General features: G+C 31.3%; 1 protein-coding gene and 3 long non-coding RNA genes across 4 annotated transcripts in view; 1 reads left to right on the top strand and 3 right to left on the bottom strand.

Moving 5' to 3' along the window:
• The window catches only part of LOC145334930 (uncharacterized), a 191,342-nt gene that overhangs the window by 62,159 nt on the left and 104,278 nt on the right, over positions 1–24,905 (top strand). The gene's annotated exons all lie outside the window — the stretch shown is intronic.
• LOC145304058 (uncharacterized) lies at positions 8,558–10,683 on the bottom strand. The gene is made up of 3 exons (XR_013873965.1): positions 10,507–10,683; positions 9,205–9,258; positions 8,558–8,772 (listed from the first exon to the last, which is right to left on the bottom strand). It is a non-coding gene; the product is annotated as an uncharacterized LOC145304058 (long non-coding RNA).
• LOC145335473 (uncharacterized) lies at positions 11,914–15,765 on the bottom strand. Its single transcript, XR_013885229.1, has 3 exons — positions 15,672–15,765; positions 14,734–14,778; positions 11,914–12,042 (listed from the first exon to the last, which is right to left on the bottom strand). It is a non-coding gene; the product is annotated as an uncharacterized LOC145335473 (long non-coding RNA).
• LOC145304108 (uncharacterized) lies at positions 18,659–20,618 on the bottom strand. Its single transcript, XR_013873978.1, has 3 exons — positions 20,432–20,618; positions 19,781–19,858; positions 18,659–18,792 (listed from the first exon to the last, which is right to left on the bottom strand). It is a non-coding gene; the product is annotated as an uncharacterized LOC145304108 (long non-coding RNA).

Below are 24,905 nucleotides of genomic sequence, written 5' to 3' on the forward strand. Positions count from 1 at the left end.
GACTAGTGTAATAAACAGCCCAATGTCTCTTGAATTAAAAATTGGTAGTTTTCTATAAATATACATTTTGGATTCCTTCCTTTTTTGGAACCCCCCTCCATTTTCCTTCAAATCTCTCGAAGACCCTAAATTGCGATGGTTTTATATGTACACGTGCTACAAAATGGGCTAAAACCTGCATATGAGTATTCTATAGCTAGGACACAAAAGCTTAGCTACGACTATGGACGATAAATTGATGTACAATTGTACATCCCCAATTGTGATTACCCCATTACAAAATTACCCCATGTGTAGAATAGACATATTGGTTGAACAGTTTAAACACTCATGATAATCATATATAGCAGTTTATGTCGACTATTTGACTGACATAATTTAATGCTCTTTTTCTTTTACTTTTAATGAATCAATTTTTTTTGGTATTTTTTAACACCCCTCCTCTCTTATTTTCTCTTAGCGTCTATTTTTAAGGATATAAAAACACATGTAAACCTTTTTAGACCTTTTTGCCATGTTTGATTTTATATAAAGGCTTTGCCGATTTTGTTTTTACCCAAATAAACTATTATTAAGGTATTTTTAAGATGGATAGATTGCTGTGAGTTTAATCTATATAAGGCAGAATAGTTTAAATTTCTAACTATACTTTTTATTAACTAACTATCTATATAAAGTTTAGATATTTTTAAAAAATCTTTTTAATGTAAGCTTAGGAAGGGAGGGGACATTGGACTGTAAATTACAATGATACCCGAAGTTTAAAACCATGTCATCTTGACATTTTGATTAGTTGGTTCAAACTTTTCAACCAATGATTTCATTCTTCACAAGGGGTAATTTTATTTTTTAATCATTGGGGATATATATCAATTTATCGTCCATTGTCTTATCCTTTAAGATCCCAGCAAAAGTCAAAGCTTTTTCCAGCAATTATAAAGTAACTTTATTACAAAACACTTTTTTAGTTTAAATATGTGTTAAAAAATGCTTAAGAAATTACGCAAAAAAAGGAAACTTACATTGTCAAAAAATAACAAGTAAACGAGGATGATAATATCCATTAGAAGCGCAGCAATAACAAGCTTGCAAAATTTAAAGTTAAAACAATTTCCATGGACTAAGGGGACATTGGACTAGTCCCCAAAGTTTTATAATAACGTTTTCTTATTAGTTGACTCAACAACCTCTGGGACTTTTATTGAATTTTGATTAGTTGGTTCATTAAGTCGAGTGTCCAAATGTTTCAACCACTAATTATAATTTACTAAAGGGGTACTATTGTGTATCATTAATGATGTTGTATATCAATATATCGAATATTGTCTTATCCCTATAGATTCCTGATTTATTTTGCATGTTTTGTCACTTAAAAGCTGAATAAGCAGGGATCTTAAGGGATAAGACAATGAACAGTATATTTAATATCCAACCTCATTGATAAATGTTGATTAATATTATTGGTTGAAAAGTTTGGACGCCCATCGTTTGGAAGCAACATTCAAAATTCGGTACTCAAAGACAACGTATAAAATAACATGATCTAAAACTTTAGGTACCAGTGTAATTTACAGTCCAATGTCCACTCCCTGCCTGCAAAATTCTTCATTTAACAAAAAGATAGGGTCATATTACAGAAAAACGGACGTACAGACTGACATTTATTATTTAGTAGCTTCGTTACCTAAAAAGGAAACGTAACATTGTCTAAAATAAAGTAGAAAATGCACACGAAAGATTTCATTCTAAAAACGGCGAAGAAAAAACTAGAACAATTTTATTCAAAAGCAGCGAATAATTTAATGAAATTTCGTAGTAATTTTTTTCATGGGGGGGGGGGTGTAAACCTTAAAATTTGGAAATTAGGCCTTCCAAAATATTAATATAATAGGGTGTTTTGACATTCCCACTTAATTAAGCAATTAATATCCTTAAAATTTGGGGATGAGATTAAATTTTGTTTTAAAATAACGTTTTCTTATTCGTTGGCTTAACAACTTTAGGGAATTTTGATTGGTTGAGTGTTCTAACGTTTCAACTACTAATCTTATGCTACAGAAGGGATAATTTTATATATCATCATTTGGGATGTACATTAGTTTATTTGCCTTTGTATTATCTCTTCAGATCCCTGAGTACATACGGACAAATAAAACTGTAGAGTTGCTCCGCTTGCAAAACCACGCAATGAAAGGACTTAGTTTTCTTTACACAATACACAGGTTCTCATGGAAATTTTAGGTGTTGGAAAAATATTAAGAAAAAGTTATTTAAAAATTAATACAAAAGACAGTAATTGTCTTAAAATCACTGAGTAAAATTAATTAATGATTATAAATTATACATAATTTATATTTTTAGAATTTAAAAATCTGCATATTGAAAAAGTATATGAAATTACTTTCCTTAGATAACTTTGATGTCCGTCATCCAAACAGACGGACGGAAGTTGCATGGAATATTTTAGTTTTTAGAGTAGCTTCGCTACCGAAATTAGGTTTCTTAAGGGATAAGACAATGAAAGATAAATTGACCTGCACATCTAAAGATGATAAACAAAATAACCACTTTTTACAATATTATTAGTGGTTGAAAAGTTTGAAACCAACCAATCAAAAAATGCAATAAAAGTACCCAAAATTTTAATGCTAACAAATAAGGTAAATTAGTACCAGTGTATTTTTGAGTCTAATGTCCCCTCCCTCCCGGGAAAGAAGCTATTTAAACCATTAAGTCCTTGAAAAACGTTTTTATGGATGTTGTCATCCTTGTATTTTTTAAATAACCCATAAGTAAACATAAAACAACATTTTTATAGCCCAGGAACATAATAGAATACAACAAGAGGGAGGGAGGGGACATTAGACTGTAAATTATACTGGTAACCAAAGTTATAAAAATATTCTTTCTTAGACTCTGGGTTCTTATATAAAAATTTAATTAATTTATTTCAACCAATGATTTGAATCTACAGAAGGGATAATTTTGTCTATTATCCTTGAGGAATGAACACCATTTTATCGTCCATTGTCTGATCCCTTAAGATCCCTGCATTAATGTCATCCTTATTGTTACTTGATGGTAAAACCCTATTCCGGCGATTTAAGGAAGGGTTATGGGGCGTTTATATGGGGTAGATACATAGATGGATAGATGAAAGATGGGTAGATAGAAAGATGGATAGATAGAAAGATGGATAGATAGAAAGATAGATAGATAGAAAGATGGAAAGAAAGAAATATGGATAGATAGAAAGATTAAAACATAGAAAGATGGATGGATAAAAAGATGGATAGATAAAAAGAACGATTAATGGTGGTTAGATAGATTGATAGATAAAACGATGAATAGATAGATAAAAAGATAGATAAATAGCAATAAGGGCCTATAGATAAACAGATGGATATATAGTTAAATAATGTTTTTTTAGATATTAATAGATAGATAGATAAAAACCATATAACAAACTAAATTTTTAAATATTGATAGATTGATCAGATAAATGAAAAGATAGACATATAGATAATTAATTATTAGAATTAACCCCCCCCCCTCAAAATTAAATTTCTGCATACGCCCCTGTTGAAAAAGGAAGCTAGGCAATTTACCTTTTTGCATATCCATGGAGTATATTATTAAAGTCGACAAAATTACCCTAAAATACGTTTTCCTGTTTTTAACATCCCAATGATGATCAACACAATTACCTCCCCCCTGTAGATTATAATCATTGGTTGAAAAGATTGGACAATTACAATTAAGGAACTAACAAATCAAGAAAAGGTATCCAAAGTTTTTAAGCCTACGAATAAGATAGCTTAATTATAAAACCAGAGTAATTTACAGTAAAATATCCCCTTCACAACTCATATAAAACTTTGGGTACTAGTGTAATTTACAGTCCAATATCCCCTCCATTCCTAATCTTTTGGTAAAATATTGGGGGGGGGGGGGGTGTTCAGTGCCCACAAGGGTACTTTGTGCTAAAGAACATACGATTTTATTTTGGTTTCTAATATAGGTTGCTTAATAGACAAGACAATAGGTATATTAGCCTTGATATGCATGCTGAGATTTGCCTTTTTGTGTGTGCGTGTGTGTGTGTGTGTGTGTATGCGCGCGTGTGCGTGTGTGTGGGTATGAATATGTTAAAACGATAAGTGACCCCACTTCCTTTTATTCTTTTCCATATGCAACAGGGATCTCAGGGGATAAGACAATGGACGATAAATTGATGTACATCCTCAATGATGATACACAGTATTTACCCTTCTATAGATTATACTCTAAACTTTTCAAATCAGCAAATCAAAATTTAACAATAGTACCTAAATTTATAAAACTTTTGATACTAGTGTAATGTACAATACAATATCCCGCCCCTCATTTTCATTAAATATACAATTTGCTTAAATGTATTGTTCAATCGGTTTTAAATCTGTGTTTGTCCTGTTCTAATATTAGTTTTAACTTGTTATTTCTGTCTGTTTTTATGTCAGCCTGTATGTTTTTTATGTTTATCAATGTTATCTATTTGTCTATCTATCTATGTCTATGTCTATCTGTACGTCTACATTGAGATCTTATTTTTGTTTGTCAATCTGTAAATACGTCTGTATGCATAATTCTATCTGTCTGTATGTATTATGTTTGTCTGTGTATTTATTTGTCAGTCCGTTTGTCTGTCTGTATGGCAATATGTCTAATTCTCTCTGTCTATTTACTGTATATATGTCCATCTGTCTGTATGTCTATCGATTTATCTTTTTGTCTATCTGTATAATTCCTTTTTTTCTGTCTGTCCGTATGTATGTTTATCCGTCTATCTGTTTGTCTAATTATGTTTCTCTGTCTATCTTTATATAATTATATCTGTCTGTCTGTCTATCTGTCCGTCCGTCTGTCTGTATGTCTATCTGTCTGTATATCTATCGTTCTGTATGTCTATCTGTCCGTCCGACTGTCTGTATGTCTATCTGTTTAGTTATGTTTTCTGTCTATCTGTCTGTCTGTCAGTGTAAGGCTGTATGTGTATCTATCTGTCTGTCTATCTGTCCGTGTGAGACTGTATGTGTGTAAGTGACCTTGTTAAAAACTTAAATTGCCTGTGACACTAGTTTCCTCTCTCAACAATACACAGTGGGACCAACAGGGCAGATAAAGATTTTGGTGCAAAAATCTAAGGATCTAAAGGTATAAGACAGTACTGATAAATTGATGTACATCCCCGATGATGACACACAAAATTACCCCTTTTGTAGATTAAAATAGGTAGGGGTTTGAACACTCAACTTAATAAACCAATCAATCAAATTTCAGTATAAGTCCTTAAAGTTGTTAAGCCAACGAATAAGAAAACTGATGTATTAGTGCATTAAACAGCCAATTGCCCCTTCTCCTCTCTTTAGACTGTAAATTAAACTAGCCAGAGTTCTAAAATTTATTGGCTTAGAAACTTTTAATTAATGATTGGTTGGTTTTAATCTTCAGAAGTAGTAGTATTTACACCATTGCTTGAGTATTCCTTAACAAATTAGGAATAATTATGAAACTATGCCTCAAACCAAAATGCTTAAGCTTTTTAAACATATTGCTATTGCTTGTTAGACAAGTTTTTTTTATATAATAAAATATATTTTTGAAATGGTTATTCCTAGAAAAATTAGGTATGATGTTGTAAAAAGCAATATTTTCCATTTGCAAAAAGTATTATTACATAAATCAAACACACAAAAGAATATTAAAAACAGTTTATCCCAGAAAAATTATTTTAGATCATCGTATATGACAAAAAAATGAAAAGCTAGGTTTTGCAAAACTTTTTTACAAACATATATGAACAAGAATGATTATATGCATAGACAGCGCATAGTTTAGTCAAAAAGTTACATAAGATCACTTTAACGGCTTGATCAATTTCTTATGTTTCCAGAAAGTTTTAAGAGATAAATAGATAGTTTTTTTTCAGTAAGGATTGGTTTTTACAGAGAAAGAGGGGACAATGGGCTGTTTATTACTTAGTCCCCAAAATTTTAAAATGATTTTCTTATATGATGGCTTAACAACTTTAGGGATATAAGTTGAGTGTTTAATCTAATTTTAATCTACAGAAGGGATAATTTTGTGTGTCCTTATTGGGGATGTACATCAATTTATTAACCATTGTCTTGTCACTTTAGATCCATGTTTTTCTTTTATAAAGGGTGTTTTCCTTGTGAGTTTCTTAAATTAATTTGCATTTGATTTCAAATAGACGTACAGAAAAGATATAAATTGTAGATTAGCTCCGCTCTGCAACTTTCATTTGCTATGAATTATGACTTTAAGATTTTATATGTGAGAGTGAGAGAGAGAGAAAAATAGAGTGAGAAAAAGAGAGAAAGAAAAGTGAGAGAGAGAAAGGGTTAAAGAGAGTAAAAAAAAAGAGAAAAAAGACAATTTCGTAGAAAAATGATGTTATTTACGTAAATGGACCAAATTAAGCTTATTTAAATTTTTAGGGAATAAAACTTCTTTGAAACAAATGGTAGAGCTTTATAAAAAAAATTATGAAAAAAAGAATACATCTTGTAGATCACTAATTAGGACATAGTGTTGGAACAATCTGGCCATAGTATTGGTTTGTACGTGTAAACAGTTTAGTAACAATGTAAAATTATTATGTACTTCTGGGCTAACAAAACTAGTTTTAACATTTTGATTGTACATTTTTTATTCGTAGAAAACTGGATATAATAAGATGCGATACATGATTTTTACAGTATGTCTTAGAACCAATTTCGAAGCCATACATATGTATACTTTACAATTTTTGCCTGTCCTTTCATACCAAAGGCGTGTGAAATGGGTGTGTTTCCACACCCCTTACAAAACTCTGTATACGCCACTGTGTTTTACAATTTACTATTTAGAATAATTATCACTTAAAATAATATTTCGACATTAATGGAGGTCAATTTACGATAATTTGATTTACAAAAAAATGAAGAAAAAACGGTGAATACTAAAATGGTGGGTCTGGCTCTCTGACATATCTCAAATTTGGCGAACTTAAAATTTTGCAACGCTTTGATAGAAATAAAAAATTTCTACTTATAAAATTTACATTCCGTTTTTAAAATTTAATACAAATTATTTAAGAATTTAATTTTGTATAACAAAAGCATAGATTTTAATTTTAAAAATTAGCGACGGTATCGCAGATTTCTTCGCAGAAAACTAAGTAAACATTTTGATTAATTCTAGGATGACTTAACAGTTTATTTTTAGTAGCGAATTTACAGTTTAACCTTTAACGGTTGGTCCCCTTTAATGACCTTAATAAGTCGAGGGGAGGAGGGGGGGGGGGAGGAATTGAACGTTCACTCTATTATCTCAGTTTCTACTAGAGTTAGACGGCTAGAAATTTTTGTGCATGTTCCCTGTTTGATATTAAATTTCTGACAATAAGTGGATCAAAGTAATTTTGGCTTTTTTATTCAACAACCTTGTTATTAGGTCCTTTTTTTACTTAGAAATTTCAAAAGGCTGTAATTTCTGTAATCTTAAAGGTAGAATAAGATTTTTTTTCAGAAAATGTTTACCTTTATGTATATATAATATTAGAAATCCCCAATATAAATTTCGGCGGCGGCAGCTGTACTTGGAAGTTTCTGGACGCTGCAGACATAAGTAGGCAAGAAAACGGCGTTGGATTTTTATGAAATTTAAATATGTCATGTATACATGTTAGAACAGCTTAGGTTTAAAATTTGAAGTCTCTAAGTCGAAAATTGCGTTCACAAGAGCCTTTCAAAAAAGTTCATGAAATCAAAGGGTTTGTTGTTTGATTGATATCAATAAGGTGATATATTTAATACATAACAATAAGTAGACTAGACATTAACCCTTTAAGTTAATTGTGGAGCCCCTTGCCGCACATTTATCGGCTGGGGGTAGGGCTCAACGATAATGGCATTATCTTAGCTATTATCTCAGTCCCCTGTTTGATAATGAATTTCCGACTATTACTGAGCCTAAGTCAATTTTCGCTTTGTTCACCCTTTTATTTAACAACCTTTGTTTTTAAGCCTTTTTCTACTTGAAAACTTTAAAAGGCTGTCTTTTTTTATCTTTGAAGCTAGAAAAATAATTTTCAGAAAATGTTTATATTTATGTAAATTTTATATTAGAGATCTCAAAACATAAATTTCGGCGGCCGCAGCTGTACTTGGCACCTGCCAGCCGCCGCAGTTGGCGCTCAGCGGGAAAACGGCGGCGGATCTTCATAAAATTTTAATACGTTATGTAGACGTGTAAGAAAAGCTTAAGTTTAAACTTTGAAGGCTCTATGTCAAAAATTGCGGTCACAGGAGGCTTTTAAAGATTTCTGGAAACCTGGAGGATCAGGACCTGTAGGATCATACCTGGAGTCTTAAATTGACTTGAACACCTATATTTCATATAAGGGTTTACTATTAGAGGAAATTTATTATTTTGATAAGATAAAATGCTTTGTTTAAGTTAAAAAATATGTTTGCTCTTTACCTGGATTACCCTGCCAGGTTTATTTTTGAACATTTATTTTTTTGATTGGATTGCATATAAAGTTGAAAAAAAATTATATGGGTCCATGCAATGGAACATTGGAATTGCTTCTCGAAGAAAATCGTATATTTCTTTTCTTGCTTTTTTAACCATCGGAAGGTTGTGCTGTAACTTCAGTCTTTCATATGCGGCAAGGTCTGTAATTTTCGCTAAGCTGGTTCTAAAGCTTTTAGCATTACTCATTACCTAAAACATTTATTATTTTATTTCTAAGTACAGTCAACCTGAAGTATTTAAAAACTTTTAAATAAAAAAAATATTTTCATCTTATACTCTAAAATTCCAAAGCAAATTTGTTTAAATTAACAATAGCAAGAAGCCAATTCTTAAAAGCTTCTCTTTTTTCAGTTGCTAAGATACACTACAATTCAAAATCTGATTATCTCGGTTTCTACTCAAGATACAAGGATCAACTTTTTGTTAACATTCTCATCATTAATAAGATTAAGTAACTATAAAACATCCATGGCAGTCAGACTCCTTTCTAGCAGGTTTTAGGCTATTTTTGTCATTCTTCATTAAAATTTTTTTTGAAGATACAGTATCAATTATATTACAAAGATGTTAGTTAATGCTAAAGTACATTGTAAGTTTTTTTTAGATAAAACAAGTTATTACCCTATTATATTCTCGGAAGTGTCTTTCGATTTGGTTGTTTGTGGTGTTAGAACTCTAAAATACAAAAAAATTATTTCCTCTTCTTTTTGTATGGATGAGAACCTGTTCCAATCCACCAGATATTAATCAGTTTTGAATAAATACAAGAAACCTTATCATTTAATTTGTGATAAACAAATTAAGATTTAAAACAAAATATTACACATAAAGCATTGTCAAAAACATCAAAAATAATTAAATTAGAAAATTAAAAGTAGGGTTGGGCCGGATACTTTTTTGGCCGGATACCGGATACCGGATATCCGGCTGATTTCAAATGCCGGATATCCGGTAACCGGCCGGATATCCGGCCAACGCCGGATATCCGGCAAATATCCGGTTATCCGGCCAAATTACCGGATATCCGGCCGGATATCCGGCCGGATAACCGGCCAAATAACCAGATATTAAAGTAGTAAAAAAAAAATTTTCTTCAGAAATCTTAAATAAATTTACATAAAGTTAAACTTATTCAGAAAAAATGTTCTTCTAGCTTAAATAATAAGAAAATTATAGCCATTTAAGATTTTAAAAAGCAGAGATTTTTGGTGTAAAGTATAAAAAATTATAGAGCCGGATATCCGGCCGGATAGTTTCAATATCCGGTATCCGGCCGGATATTGAAAATGGCCGGATATCCGGCCGGATATCCGGCCACACCGGATATCCGGCCCAACCCTAATTAAAAGGGAAAAGTTTAATAAATATTCTCTTCTTACAAGGACATCATGTGAAAAAATAATTCTACAGATACAACATGATTTTTAAAAAAATAAGAAAAAGTAAGATCTTTAAATTTTACTAGAAGTTACACCCCTGGAGACCTCTAATTAAAATGTTTTATTTCAAACTAGTGGCTATGCCTCTAGTGGCCTCTAGGGGCACTTGAGGAGGGGGGAACTGAATTGGATAACCCAATTTATTAATTTAGATTTTAAAAGAAAAAGTAATAAAAAAAATTTTTTTTTTTGGGGGGGGGGAGGGTGGGGTGCCTCCACCCCATTTTTAATTTTAGTTAAAAAATTAAATTGAAAGAAAAATTTTTTTTTGTTGGGGGAAAATTTATTTTCTAGTGGCAATTTCTTTTGGGAGGGGGTGAGGTAACCTCCTGAAATATAGTTATAAATCTTCCCAGGACCTAGGACCTATGAGAAGCTACCCTGTTAAGGAGAACCCAATCGGTTTAGCGGTTGTTAGCAAGGTAACACACATACGCACAGACAGAGATCCTGTTATTTTGTTAAAATGATTATTGATTAATACCTCTAAGGCAGTATTGCACACATTCCAATCCTGATGGAGAAATATAGGGTTTTTTACTTCTGTTCCTATGTATGTTCTTACAAGATATTTGTTAAAACGTTCACAGGAACTGTTAGCAAATCCATTTTCTTTCCAAAAGGGAATGATGAATCGATTGAAAACATAAGATATACTCTCTTGCGGAATAAGTGCTAAAAAATATATTACATTATTATTGAAAGGCTGCCACAAGGAGACCTAATACCCCAAATCTTAAGCCTTAAAATTTTGGGTATTTGATTTATTTGTGACAATCTTTAAGCAATTATAATGGTGCATTTCTTGCTAGCTTCCTTTAATACTAACAGCTTTAGTCAAAGTTAAGAAGTAAATGTTGTAGATCTTAAATTTTTTTAAAAATTTTATGAAAATGTTTTGTTTAAAAAATACTTCTAATCCCTTTTAAAATTATCTTATAACCTTTTATAAACCATATAGACTACTTTAGAATAATTATTTTTAAGTTTTACTGGACTAACATACAGATAAATATACAACATGGAAAAATTAACAAAGTTTACCTAAATTTTCAACCATTGACAATGCAAATTTAAACTCTGGTTCTCTCATTAATATATTCAATCCCTTTTTCTTTGCCTATAATATATTAAAAGAAAGGTATTTAAAATGACAGGCAAAAATTTCTATGTAGGAGGCATAAAAATCTATAAACCTCCACCTGAAATAGTGTTAACATTTTGAATTTTATTAGCATGAAAAGCAAGATAAAATGAAAAAGTTTTGTCTGAGTAAATATCTAAATTTTTTCCAAACCATTAAAATTTGTACTAAATAATTTTAAAAATTTGTAATAAGCTACCTGTTTTTTAAGCGAATGTTTAAAGTGGAAAAAGCAATGATCCACAGTTACTTTTTCCTTGAACTGTTCTTTTACAGATTGTATAGCCTAGATAAATTTAAAAAATATCTTAAGTATTATTTAATTGACTTAAAGATGAAAATTAGCTGTTTCTCACATTTTCTCATACAAAATGCATATTACCAAAAAAATGATTTTGGCTTGTTAGTAAATATGTCTTTAAACTGTATTCTGTATTTATGAAGTTTCACAACAAATTTACTTACAATTTAGTTTCAACTTATATATTAAAATCCTCCTGCTTATTCAGTTCTGGCACATTACAAGTATTAATGTCCATTTGTCCTACAGTTTTTAAGTTTTGCTTTTATGGATGTTGTCATCCTTATTTTTATACACTTTGCATGATTAAGATAAGAATTTTTTTTTACTTTTCTATAGTATTTCCATTTTTAATTTATTTAGAAAATAAGCAAATTTTTACTGATGAATAATAATTTTTAATAAATTTTTTAATTATATGAAATTAAACTTACTGCAAGTTCAAAATCACTCATAAAATTCAACATCCTATCACCAGTGTAGGTTTTTACAGTTGTAAAAACAATATCATAAATTTCCTTACTTTTTCTCGGTAAGAAAAAATAAAGAACAGGTATGACATTACCATTTTCATCCTGAATATAAACATTTTTTTTTCTGATTAAAGGAAGCCTGCAGGAAATACACCAATCTTACTTCTCAATGACTGCTTAACCCAATACAACAAATATGAAGCCTCCATCTTTAATAACATGAAGTTACAGGCATCAAAGAGTGACAATTTAAAATCTTTAAAAGGCTCCTGTGACTGCAATTTTTAACTAAAAGGCTTCAAATTTTAAACTTAAGCTTTTTAAATTTGTTTTCATGTGCTGCTGCTGCCAAAATTTATGTTTATAGATTTCTAAAATAGAATTTACATAAAAATTAAAATATTTTCTTTAAAAAAATGTTTGTAGCTTTGAAAATAAAGGAATGATATCAATTTAAAATTTTAAAAAGCATGGATTTTTGTTGTATTATACAGTGTGTTTTTTTTTATGAGAACTTTTTTGAAAACAATGTTACCCCACTTATAGTTATCAGAATTTATTGATTAATGGCTTATTTTCTTTGTTTTTTAGGGCAATTAATAGAACAACAAAAAAATATTTCAGTTTTTATTTAAAAAGTACAGTAAAATCTAAAATTCAAAACTTAGGTGTCAACATCTAAAAATGGTTTTAGTGCATTTTTTTTATGCTCAAATAATCAACCTTTTGCAAGAATGGCTGCTAAACACTTCAAAGTTGAGATATAGAGCTAAAAATGTATACAGATACTATTAGGGACATGTACTAGAACATATCAAATTTTGAAAGTCATATCTCAACCAGGGAGGGAGTACTGGCCCCCCAAAGTCGACTACAGAAAATCCATTTTTTAAAGAAAAATGCGCTAAAACCATTTGTTTATGTTGACACCTAAGTTTTGAAATTTAAATTTTTCGTACTTTTAAAATAAAAACTGAAATATTTTTTTGTTGTTCTATTAATTGCCTTAAAAAACGAAGAAAATAAGCCATTAATCATTAAATTCTGAAAACTATAAGTGGGGTAAAAAAGTAACCAAATAATTTTTGGGAGAAGGGAATTCTTAAATTAGCTAAGAGAAATAAAAACAATATTATTTTCTTGGTGGTGGGGTATTTTTTTTCCAGTGGTGATTTCTCTTGGGTGATACCCTCCTCCAAAATAGTTATAAACCCTCATGGGACCTATGAGAACCTACCCTGTTAAGGATAACCCTAGGTTAGTGAGATCCTTGGGTACTGACAGACAAACACACATCCTGTTACTTTATTATAAAAATAGAGTGGTGGTTAATCTGCCTAGCTACCTCAGACAGAGGGGTGAAGCTGCAGTTAGTGCACTGTATTTCCTGTAGGCTTTCTTCAATAAGGGTATTAAGAAAATTTTTTTTACATATTATGTTGTTTAAATTTAATAATAATAATAAATCACAGTGCTTATAAAGGTGCTTTGACTTTTGTGTCAGAACCTAGATTGGGACATAGTGCATTTCATCACCCTAGGTTAGGTAACTTCATTTCACTTTTCAACAAAATCTAAAATACAGCCGTTTTTGAGAAAATTAGATTTGAAAATTTCAAGTTCAATTTTCATCCACTACAAGTTACAGCATAATCATGACAAGAAAAGCAAATATTATTTATTTAAAATTTTGTATTATTTTATTTTGAATTTTATAAAGTTATTCATAAAACTCCTTAAGTGAGTTGATTCATGGCCATTTTTATCAGTTGCTTTGCTAAGGTCACAGAAATTCAGCCTTAAATAGATCATATATAGAGAGGTTTTATGACAGACTTTATAAAAGCAAAGTTGTTTAAAATTTTAAATAAAAAATATTTGCTTTTCTTGTCATGATTATGCGGTAACTCCTAGTGGATGAAAATTGAACTTGAAATTTTTAAATCTAATTTTCTCAAAAACGGCTGCATTTTAGATTTTGTTTAATAGTAAAATGAAGTTACCTAACCTAGGGTATTGAAATGCACTATGTCCCAATTTAGGTTCTGACACAAAAGTCAAAGCACCTTCATAAGCACTGTGAAATGATAATAATAAAGTGAGCGTTGGCTTTCCCAGAATTCTGAAAATATATGTTTTAAGACTTTAAAATAGGAGTAGAACTCTAAAATTTAGTAAGGTAGTTGATCTAATATAGAACTGTGAAGAAACGGCTGCATCTAAATAAATGGTGTATCTTGCTTTTACTCACTAAATTACACAAATTTGAATCATTTAAGACAAAAATATTATTTTCTAATAAAGTTGAGCTTTTATATTCTATGAAATCTATGAAACTGATCTTTTTAGATATTGATAATAAAAACATGTTCCAACTCTAACATGAAAATATTGAAGAAAATTTAGGAGAAATTTTTTACAACAAAAAAGGTTGTGAGTTTTAAGTTGAAAACAGTAGTAAAACAAAAAAAATTATGTTAATTTTAAAAAAATTTGTCTATAGTTCTTTTTAATAACAATGGTTAGCGCAACCTTATCCTCCCTTTGTCTCAAATCATTTAAAATTATAAAATAAGTCAAGAAATCAGGAAATTTTTTTTTGCAGTTTTTGACTGGAGCAGCAGTTCAGCCACCAATTTTTCACAAATCCATGTTATACCCCATTAAAGCAACTTACATTAGAAATTTTAGAGTTTTACTTCTATTGTAAAGTCAAAATACACACACCTTTACAGAAAAAGGTACTACTTCCTTTGTAAAAGACTTTAGATATAAAACATTGAATATTATCACCTTACAACAAACTGTGTAAAGTTGAAGGAAGGGTCTTGGACAACTCTAGAAAAAAAGGAGTGGGGACAAAACCGCGACAAACAAAACTGCGACAGGGACAAAACCGCGACATAACAAAACCGCGACAGGGACAAAACCGCGACAGTGACAAAACCGCGACTGTTAAAAAATAACAGAAATATAACTATGTAGGATTTTTTTGTAGAAATACATGGCCGCAGCGCTCGGCCCCCTGGCCTGCCTAGCCGCGGGCGCTCGGCCCCCTTGCCCATAACCTAACCTAACCTAACTATTGTAAAAAAAAATTTGAAAAATTAGAAAAAAATTTACCAACCCCTTTTTGTAAAATCCACGAAATTCTAAACGATGAATAAGTTAATGTACATTAAACATTTAAACATTTAGGTTAGGTTAGGTTAGGTTAGGTTAGGTTATAGGCAAGGGGGCCGAGCGCCCGCGGCTAGGCAGGCCAGGGGGCCGAGCTCTGCGGCCATGACCTTCTAGCATTAAGATTTTTTTATTATAGATTTTTTTGCAATGTCGCAGTTTTGTCACTGTCACGGTTTTGTCCCTGTCACAGTTTTGTTATGTCGCGGTTTTGTCCCTGTCGCGGTTTAGTCCCTGTCGCGTTTTTGTTTGTCGCGGTTTTGTCCCCACTCCGAAAAAAAGACAATGCTTGTTTTAAAATTATTACTGTAATATTTATTGAAACAAATACCAGCATGAAATGTTTTCAAAAGTGTGTCTAAGTTTAAATAATTGTTTGAAAGTACATATCCAGTTCATTAATTTTAGGAACTAAACAACAGCAAGTCAAATATTATACACAATTCTAACATCTAAAAGTATATACTCTTTAACAAGGATGACAACATCCATAAGTAGCAAAGCTCAAAAATTATGAATTGTTATTGGGAAATAATTTACTAAAAAATTACCTTAAAGTTGCCATCTCCAGCAATTAAGGTGGTATTTTTTAGAAGGGCTCCACCATATGAGGTTATGAAACCCACCACTCTTACAGAAGAGGAGTCTCCACATGGTAAATTGCATACCATGGTTAATTCGTCATTTGATAGATCAGAAAGATTTTTAAAATCTTCATAATTTTCAATTTTTCCCTAAAGTATGTTTTCTGGTTAATATTTCAAGGTTTTTAAAGAACAACTATGAAGTTACTTTAAAGTTACTCCTTTAGCATATTGGAATTCATAAATTCTAGGTATATCCATAGGGGGGGAGGTGGGCAGGGTTTAAAGGAGAAAGTTCTAATAAACTTCTAAAGGCTCAGACTCACAGTTCATTACTTACAAAATTAAGTTAGAAATTTTCATTCTGACTAGACAAGATGTCTAGATTTGAATTTTTACAGATACAACAAAATGAATTTCTTTTTTAACATTAAGATTGAAAATTTCAAGTTTAAACTTCATCCCTGTGGTAAACACACTTCTTAATTGTAAGAAAATTAAATATTGCTAAATTTTAAATTTTTCACTATATATCAGATTTAATGAATGTTGAATTTTTGTATGACGTAAGCAAAGAATTTATAAAAATGTCCATTTCTTCACTTCTTTAATGATTTTTATGAAGATTTTATAAAACACACTTGATCAAGATTTTAAATAAAGATTCTTTACTTTTCTAATCATGGTTTTATCCATATTTATCTTGCCATCCCTGCCAGATATGTACTATAGCTACATTAATAAAGTATCAAATATTACAATTGAAAAATATCAAAAATGAGTATATTTTAGGGATCTGAAGACTTACAGCAAAAATTGATAAATTTCATTACCAGTTTAGTTCTAATGCTTCTTTGATTTTCAACTTTCCTTTTTAAAGTTTTTATGTTGGTCATATACTGGGTTAACTTTTGTCCTAAATATTAAATTGATCAAAGTATATTTCAAAAATTATTTCACCCATGTATGCAGTTTTCATAATCTTTTTTAGGCTAAATGCAACATTTGATTTGTGGAAAGTATCCAGTATATTTTTTATTTCAACAAAAATATGGACAGGCAAAGGAATTCAAACAGCAGCATAAATAATATTAAATTTTTTTCCTTTTTTTTTAAAAAGTATTCAGTATATTTATTTAAATATTCTATTTTTTACCTTGCAATTCTTTATTAATTTCCACAAGAATTTTTTTGTACAAACATCATGACGTAATGCATCATTGATTATTTTGCTTTCGATTTCTTTGGCTCTGTTCTGGTCACAATTTTTTTCTAAGAACAGATATTCATTTTAAATTTTATTTGAACTGTTTTTAACCTATTGTTAAAATGTATATCAAAAATATATTATGACAACAGTACAATAAGACTGCAGAGCCTTAATTTGAGTTAAGTCCCCAATAAACTTTTTTGGGGGGATTTAAAAATTAATTTTTATTGTTGCTCTGGTCATTTTTGATTGGAGCAAAATTTGTAGCTTCAATCAAAAATGTTCTTTTAACAAAAATATCAAGGATTTATGCCTTGATTTTACAGCATTTTGGGAGGGAAAAAAGGAAAAACAGGAAAAATCTTAATTTTTTATTTATTGAAATGTTTCTAGGAATAATTAACTTGTAATTAAAAGTTAAAATGTAGGATATATATATTTGAATTAACATACAAACTATGAAGATTCAGCGTTAATCTATATTAAAAAAAGTTTTAAAATCCTAATAAAAATTGATGGAAAATTCTACAGAGTCGGAGTATATTTTTGATATGCCTTCAAAAATTGGTTAAAAACAGTGTAATTATTATTCATTGACAACAAACAATAAGTATTGACCTAAAATAACAGTTATTTAAATTATTTTTGGTTTAATTTTTGTTGTTTTGATTGGTTTTTTAACATAATGTTGAGTTTTCAAAGATCAATAGATAATTTTTAGAATATTTTTATACAAATGAACACTATTTAACCAATGCAAAATTAGATAAGAAAGCCTGCAATAAATACATTACTTCAACTGATGAAAAACTGTTGCAATATCTTAATATAAATTAAAATGTAATTTTTTAGATTCCAAACTTTTTTGTTATTAAAGATGATGGCTTCAAATTGATTGTGTTTTAGGTCTACTTGTGGCAGTTTTTCATCAGTAAGAGGGGTGTATTTCTTGCATGCTTCTTCTAATAGAGAAAAAAATATGGAACGCATTATAGCTTATATCTTAATTTAAATTTGTTAACAAAAAGTCAGCTGATCTTAAAGACCCAATACAGAGTAGCAACAGGGTCCCCAAGACTTGAACATATGGCTCATGCCCCATTTATTGCTTTAAAGGAAACCTGCAAGAAATACAATGATATAACTACTGAAAGACTGCCATAAGCATAAGCATTTTAAAATGACCTTTTATGTACAATGAAATTTTAAAGATTTTTATTGCTTATAATAGAAATTAAAATATTGAATAGCCACATTTCATAGTAAAAATTTTGAAAAAATTCGGTTTAATTTGTGTTTTTAACTGTAAAATCATAGAGGGAAAAAATGAAACTATTGCATGCTTAGCTGTGATTGGTTGTAAGCTGATTCAGGCTTCTGATTGGCTGGAAATACTACAGTACTTTTGGCACAATGCAAATTAAACTGATTTTTAAAAAATTATTTTGACATAAAATGTCACTTTAAAATGCCTACAACTTTTTTGATGTTAAAGATGAAGGCTTCAAATTTGTGATATAATATCTACTTGTGGTAGTCTTTCTGCAGATGGATTGGTGTATTTTTTGCAGGCTTCCTTTAAATTACTGTCTTTCTATAGCAATATCAGGTCTTTTCTTGGCTAAATTTATTGAATTTTTACTTGATTTTTATGATTATGCTTTTTCTCTTTAAAACATTTAACCAATAAATTATTCAATAACAAAAAAGAATTTAGTTCATTCTTTTCAAATAATGTTATAACCTGGATGTTTATGTGGTGTTCTGCTTATGATTTTTCTACTATTTTTGTCTACACTAATCCTGGAGTTGCACCTTATTTTGTTGTAACTTCGTCGGCATAAGTATTGGTTAATCTTCTTATATTGTTTGTGTAAACTGTAATACAGAAAAAAACATTATATTATATGACACTGTTTTAAACAGATTCTGAAGCAACTTTTCAATTTTAAACCACACTGACAAAACTCAGTTTTTCTATCTTGTTTTTTGTGTGTGAAAGATAGAGTGACTTTTTAAATATGTTTATGACACATAACTGAGAGTTGTAATTTTTTAAAATTTCCCCATCCTGATGGGCAAAGGATGCCAGCAACCCTAGCAGGATTATCCATATAAAAAGCAAAATTGTTTTTATGAATTAACCCTGAACAGTCAGGCCCCTTGCCGCACCTTAATCCCTGGTACTTGGTTCATGTGCATATTTAGAGAAAATTACTTTTTCTAGTCATAGCAATTAGACCACTCCTTAGCGTCAAATAATGGAAAACGCAATTTTGGTGGTTACGCCGGTAAAATGGCTGTAATAGAAGCCAAGATATACCTTAAATAAGTCCATAGTAAAAGCAGGACACAAAATTGGTAATAAAATCAGTCAGGAAGTGGTCAAATGGCCATAACACCATTATTCTCAGATGTTCATTGATATCCCAGTATTCCAAAAAAAAATTTAGGTCTCTATCTAATACACAAAAGTCACATTGAAGAAATTAAGATTTATTTAGAATTTTTTCTAAATTTGGTGCCACCTAACCAACTTTGACCGGACACCACAACTGACACAGAACAGATATCCTTATAAGATCAACTCTTGCCGACATATAATAACTAAACTTAAAAAGTCATCAAGTCACAACTCCCTATCTTACCTACAAAAAAATGACATAAAAAAAACCAGAGGGGGGGTCAACATGACCCCCCCCCCCCCCAATCTGTAAGGGTTAAGGTCAGAAATTCATTATCAAACAGGTGACTTGCACAAAAAAAAATAGCCATCTAGCTTTAGTAGGAATTTAGGTAATAGAGGCCTTTTGGAAAAGCTATAAACAATTATTTTCAAATGAAAATAAGCCAATTAGATACTTACCAATATTTGTTACCAAAGGAATCAAACACCATTTTTGAACTTAGTTTAGTAGGACCTTCAGCATAATAGACAAAATCCCTAAAAAAAATATCTTAAATTGTAAAATAGGCTGTACTTTTCCTTCAAGCATGATAAGGAAAACTAATATTTAAAATTTAAGCACAAAAACAGTGAAAATTGCAAAAATTACACCATCAGCGGTAAATAAAGCAAAAACAGTTGAAAGAGGCAAAAATTATCCAGTGTGGCCGGATATCTGGCTACTTTTATATCTGGTAAATTGGCTGGTTATCCAGCTGGATAACTGGATATTTGCTGGATATCGGATATCCGGCATTTGAAATCAGCCGGATATCCGGTATCCGGCCAGAAAAGTATCTGGCCCAACCCTACTTTCTATCTTAAATGGCAGCTTAAAAAATCACATTTTCCCTAAAGTATTATTGATTCATAGACTAATGGATTGATGGACGGACTGAGAGACAGATGGACAGACAAAGAGAATGCATAAAAAATTTGATTTGGAGTTCTGAGCTTATTTTTAAAGATATCAATTTGATTTTTTTTAATATTAACTTTTTATCAAAACTGAACTAAGTAGGGAGGGGGGGGGGGGGGGGTAGGTTGATAGAAATTAATGAAATAATTTACCTCTCTTCTGTGCTTGATGGACCAGCCTGATTTTGTAGTAAGTCATCAACTCTAAAATTAAAATACAATTTACTTTCTGTTCTTATGAAGTTTTAAGTTATTTATGCTCCATAGTGATTGAATGGCAGGTTAGAAAATCACATTTTCCCCAAAGTTTTATTGACTGATATACTATAGGACTGATGGACGAAATAACAGACAGATGGACAGACACTGAGAATGCATAAAAAAATTTGATTTGGAGTTCTAAGCTTATTTTTAAAGATATCAATTTGATTTTTTTTAATATTAACTTTTTATCAAAACTGAACTAAGTAGGGAGGGGGGGGGGGGGTAGATATACCACACTTTTCTGGGATCTTGCTGTGTCAAGTATCAACTGTTCGGAATATCAAAGGATGACTCCATGCAAAATTTGAGCCGGATCCGGCCAAAACCGGCCGTTAATTTTATGAAAAACCGTTTTTTTCCGGTTTTTAGGGGGTATCTGTAAATCGATTCAGCTGGAGCAAAACCGGTTAGAGGTACAAAAAATTTTACTTCACATGAAATTTAGCCAATGCAATTGCCTACAAAATTGTACTTCATCATCAACTTGATTGGACAACTCTTTCCCCACCTAAATGTCCATTAAAACCTTGGAAACGGCAAAAATCGCCAAAAATCATGCCTTCGGCGGCAAATAACGGCTAAACGGTCAGCCGGAGGCGAATGAAACATAAATAAAGAAATGTCTGCCTCAAAAAGTTGTTCAACAATAAAGAGATGCTTGAAGTCTCTAAAACGACTCCTTCCCCTCCTTTAAGGGGAAAAACTGAAAAAACGCGATTTTCAAAAGTATGCCCACTTTGTGGGTGTGGGGGCACTGAACCCGTCACCCCAGGGTCACCAAATATAAAGTTTAGGCGGCCCACAATGCTGAATTTTCACCAAGTGAAAGTCTTGTGTCATTATCTCTTATGAGAAAAAAGTTATTAATTAATTAAAATTTCAAATTGTGATTTTTTGATGGATTTCTTTGATGAAATGAAAGGCTGGTAAATTTTTAGGCCATTTTTTGCGGTTTTCGGCCCGCCACGCCCAAACGGTTTGAGATAATCTCACGGGACCTTTTGCCCAACCTAAGTCTGGTTATTTGTGAGGTCTAAGAGAAAAAAATCCCATATTGGATGAAGTACGATGTTGCTGTGCGCCGTCAAAAATCGCTTGTCGGCTCATTTTGCCCCCTCTAACTCTCACCTTGTGCCATTTTTCTGTGTAAAGATAATGATTATAATCTTTTGCGTAAGTCTGATTTTTATTCCTAGACCTCACAAATAACCAGACTTAGGTTAGGCTAAAGGTCCTGTGAGATTATCTCAAACCGTTTGGGCGTGGTGGGCCGAAAACCGCAAAAAATGGCCTAAAAATTGACCAGCCTGTCATTTCATCAAAGAAATCCATCAAAAAATCACAATTTGAAATTTCAGTGCCCCCCACACCCACAAAGTTTTGCTCCAGCTGAATCGATTTACAAATACACTCTAAAAACCGGAAAAAAACGTTTTTTTTATAAAAATCTCGGCCGGTTTTGGCCCGATCCAGCTCAAATTTTGCATGGAGTCATCCTTTGGTATTCCTCACAGTTGATACTTGACTCGGCAAGATCCCAGAAAAGTGTGGTATATCTAGGGGGGGGGGGGGTTAGGTGGATAGAAATTAATGAAATAATTTACCTCTCTTCTGTGCTTGATGGACCAGTCTGATTTTGTATTAAGTCATCAACTCTAAAATTAAAATACAATTTAATTTCTGTTCTTATGAAGTTTTAAGTTATTTATGCTCCATAGTGATTGAATGGCAGGTTAGAAAATCGCATTTTCCCCAAAGTTTTATTGACTGATATACTATAGGACTGATGGACGAAATAACAGACAGATGCTCTTTACCTGGATGACCCTGCAAGGTTTGCTGGCATCCTGTGCCCGCCAGGATGGAGATATTCTCATGGACTGACTGAGAGACAGATGGACAGACATAGTGAATACATAAAAAATTTGATTTGGAGTTCTGAGCTTATTTTTAAAGGCATCAATTTGATTTTTTTAATATTAACTTTTTATCAAAACTGAACTAAGTAGGGAGGGGGGGGGGGGGGGAGGTTGATAAAAATTAATGAAATAACTTACCTCTCTTCTGTGCTTGATGGACCAGTCTGATTTTGCATTAAGCCATCAACTCTAAAATTAAAATACAATTTACTTTCTGTTCTTATGAAGTTTTAAGTTATTTATGTTCCATATTGATTTAAATGTTGACAAAGAAGTTTTAACCTTGTATCTTAAATGGCAGCATAGAAAATGTACTACTAGAGTGTATTTTAGTATTTTTTTAAGATAAAATGCTTTGTTTAAGTCAAAAAAATATTTTTCCCTGCCAGGTTTGCTGGCATCCTGTGCCCGCCAGGATGGAGATATTCTCATGGACTGACTGAGAGAGAGATGGACAGACATAGTGAATACATAAAAAATTTGATTTGGTGTTCTGAGCTTATTTTTAAAGACATCAATTTGATTTTTTTTAATATTAACTTTTTATCAAAACTGAACTAAGTAGGGAGGGGGGGGGGGGGAGGTTGATAAAAATTAATGAAATAATTTACCTCTCTTCTGTGCTTGATGGACCAGTCTGATTTTGCATTAAGCCATCAACTCTAAAATTAAAATAAAATTTACTTTCTGTTCTTATGAAGTTTTAAGTTATTTATGCTCCATATTGAATTAAATGTTGACAAAGAAGTTTTAACCTTGTATCTTAAATGGCAGCATAGAAAATGTACTACTAGAGGGTATTTTAGTATTTTTGTAAGATAAAATGCTTTGTTTAATTAAAAAAAATATTTTTGCTCTTTACCTGGATGACCCTGCCAGGTTTGCTGGCATCCTGTGCCCGCCAGGATGGAGATATTCTCATGGACTGACTGAGAGACAGATGGACAGACATAGTGAATACATAAAAAATTTGATTTTGTGTTCTGAGCTTAATTTTAAAGACATCAATTTGATTTTTTTAATATTAACTTTTTATCAAAACTGAACTAAGTAGGGAGGGGGGGGGGGGGAGGTTGATAAAAATTAATGAAATAACTTACCTCTCTTCTGTGCTTGATGGACCAGTCTGTTTTTGCATTAAGCCATCAACTCTAAAATTAAAATAAAATTTACATTCTGTTCTTATGAAGTTTTAAGTTATTTATGCTCCATATTGATTTAAATGTTGACAAAGAAGTTTTAACCTTGTATCTTAAATGGCAGCATAGAAAATGTACTACTAGAGGGTATTTTAGTATTTTTGTAAGATAAAATGCTTTGTTTAAGTCAAAAAATATTTTTGCTCTTTACCTGGATGACCCTGCCAGGTTTGCTGGCATCCTGTGCCCGCCAGGATGGAGATATTCTCATGGACTGACTGAGAGACAGATGGACAGACATAGTGAATAAATAAAAAATTTGAATTGGAGTTGTGAGCTTATTTTTAAAGACATCAATTTGATTTTTTTAATATTAACTTTTTATCAAAACTTAACTAAGTAGGGAGGGGGGGGGGAGAGGTTGATAAAAATTAATGAAATAATTTACCTCTCTTCTGTGCTTGATGGACCAGTCTGATTTTGCATTAAGCCATCAACTCTAAAATTAAAATACAATTTATTTTCTGTTCTTATGAAGTTTTAAGTTATTTATGCTCCATATTGATTTAAATGTTGACAAAGAAGTTTTAACCTTGTATCTTAAATGGCAGCATAAAAAATGTACTACTAGAGGGTATTTTAGTATTTTGGTAAGATAAAATGCTTTGTTTAAGTCAAAAAAATATTTTTGCTCTTTACCTGGATGACCCTGCCAGGTTTGCTGGCATCCTGTGCCCGCCAGGATGGAGATATTCTCATGGACTGACTGAGAGACAGATGGACAGACATAGTGAATACATAAAAAATTTGATTTTGTGTTCTGAGCTTATTTTTAAAGACATCAATTTGATTTTTTTAATATTAACTTTTTATCAAAACTGAACTAAGTAGGGAGGGGGGGGGGGAGGTTGATAAAAATTAATGAAATAACTTACCTCTCTTCTGTGCTTGATGGACCAGTCTGTTTTTGCATTAAGCCATCAACTCTAAAATTAAAATAAAATTTACATTCTGTTCTTATGAAGTTTTAAGTTATTTATGCTCCATATTGATTTAAATGTTGACAAAGAAGTTTTAACCTTGTATCTTAAATGGCAGCATAGAAAATGTACTACTAGAGGGTATTTTAGTATTTTTGTAAGATAAAATGCTTTGTTTAAGTCAAAAAATATTTTTGCTCTTTACCTGGATGACCCTGCCAGGTTTGCTGGCATCCTGTGCCCGCCAGGATGGAGATATTCTCATGGACTGACTGAGAGACAGATGGACAGACATAGTGAATACATAAAAAATTTGATTTGGAGT

This window comes from Acartia tonsa, chromosome 13 (genome assembly GCF_053477335.1).
Source record: "Acartia tonsa isolate MP-2025a chromosome 13, ASM5347733v1, whole genome shotgun sequence".
Lineage (NCBI taxonomy): Eukaryota > Metazoa > Arthropoda > Copepoda > Calanoida > Acartiidae > Acartia > Acartia tonsa.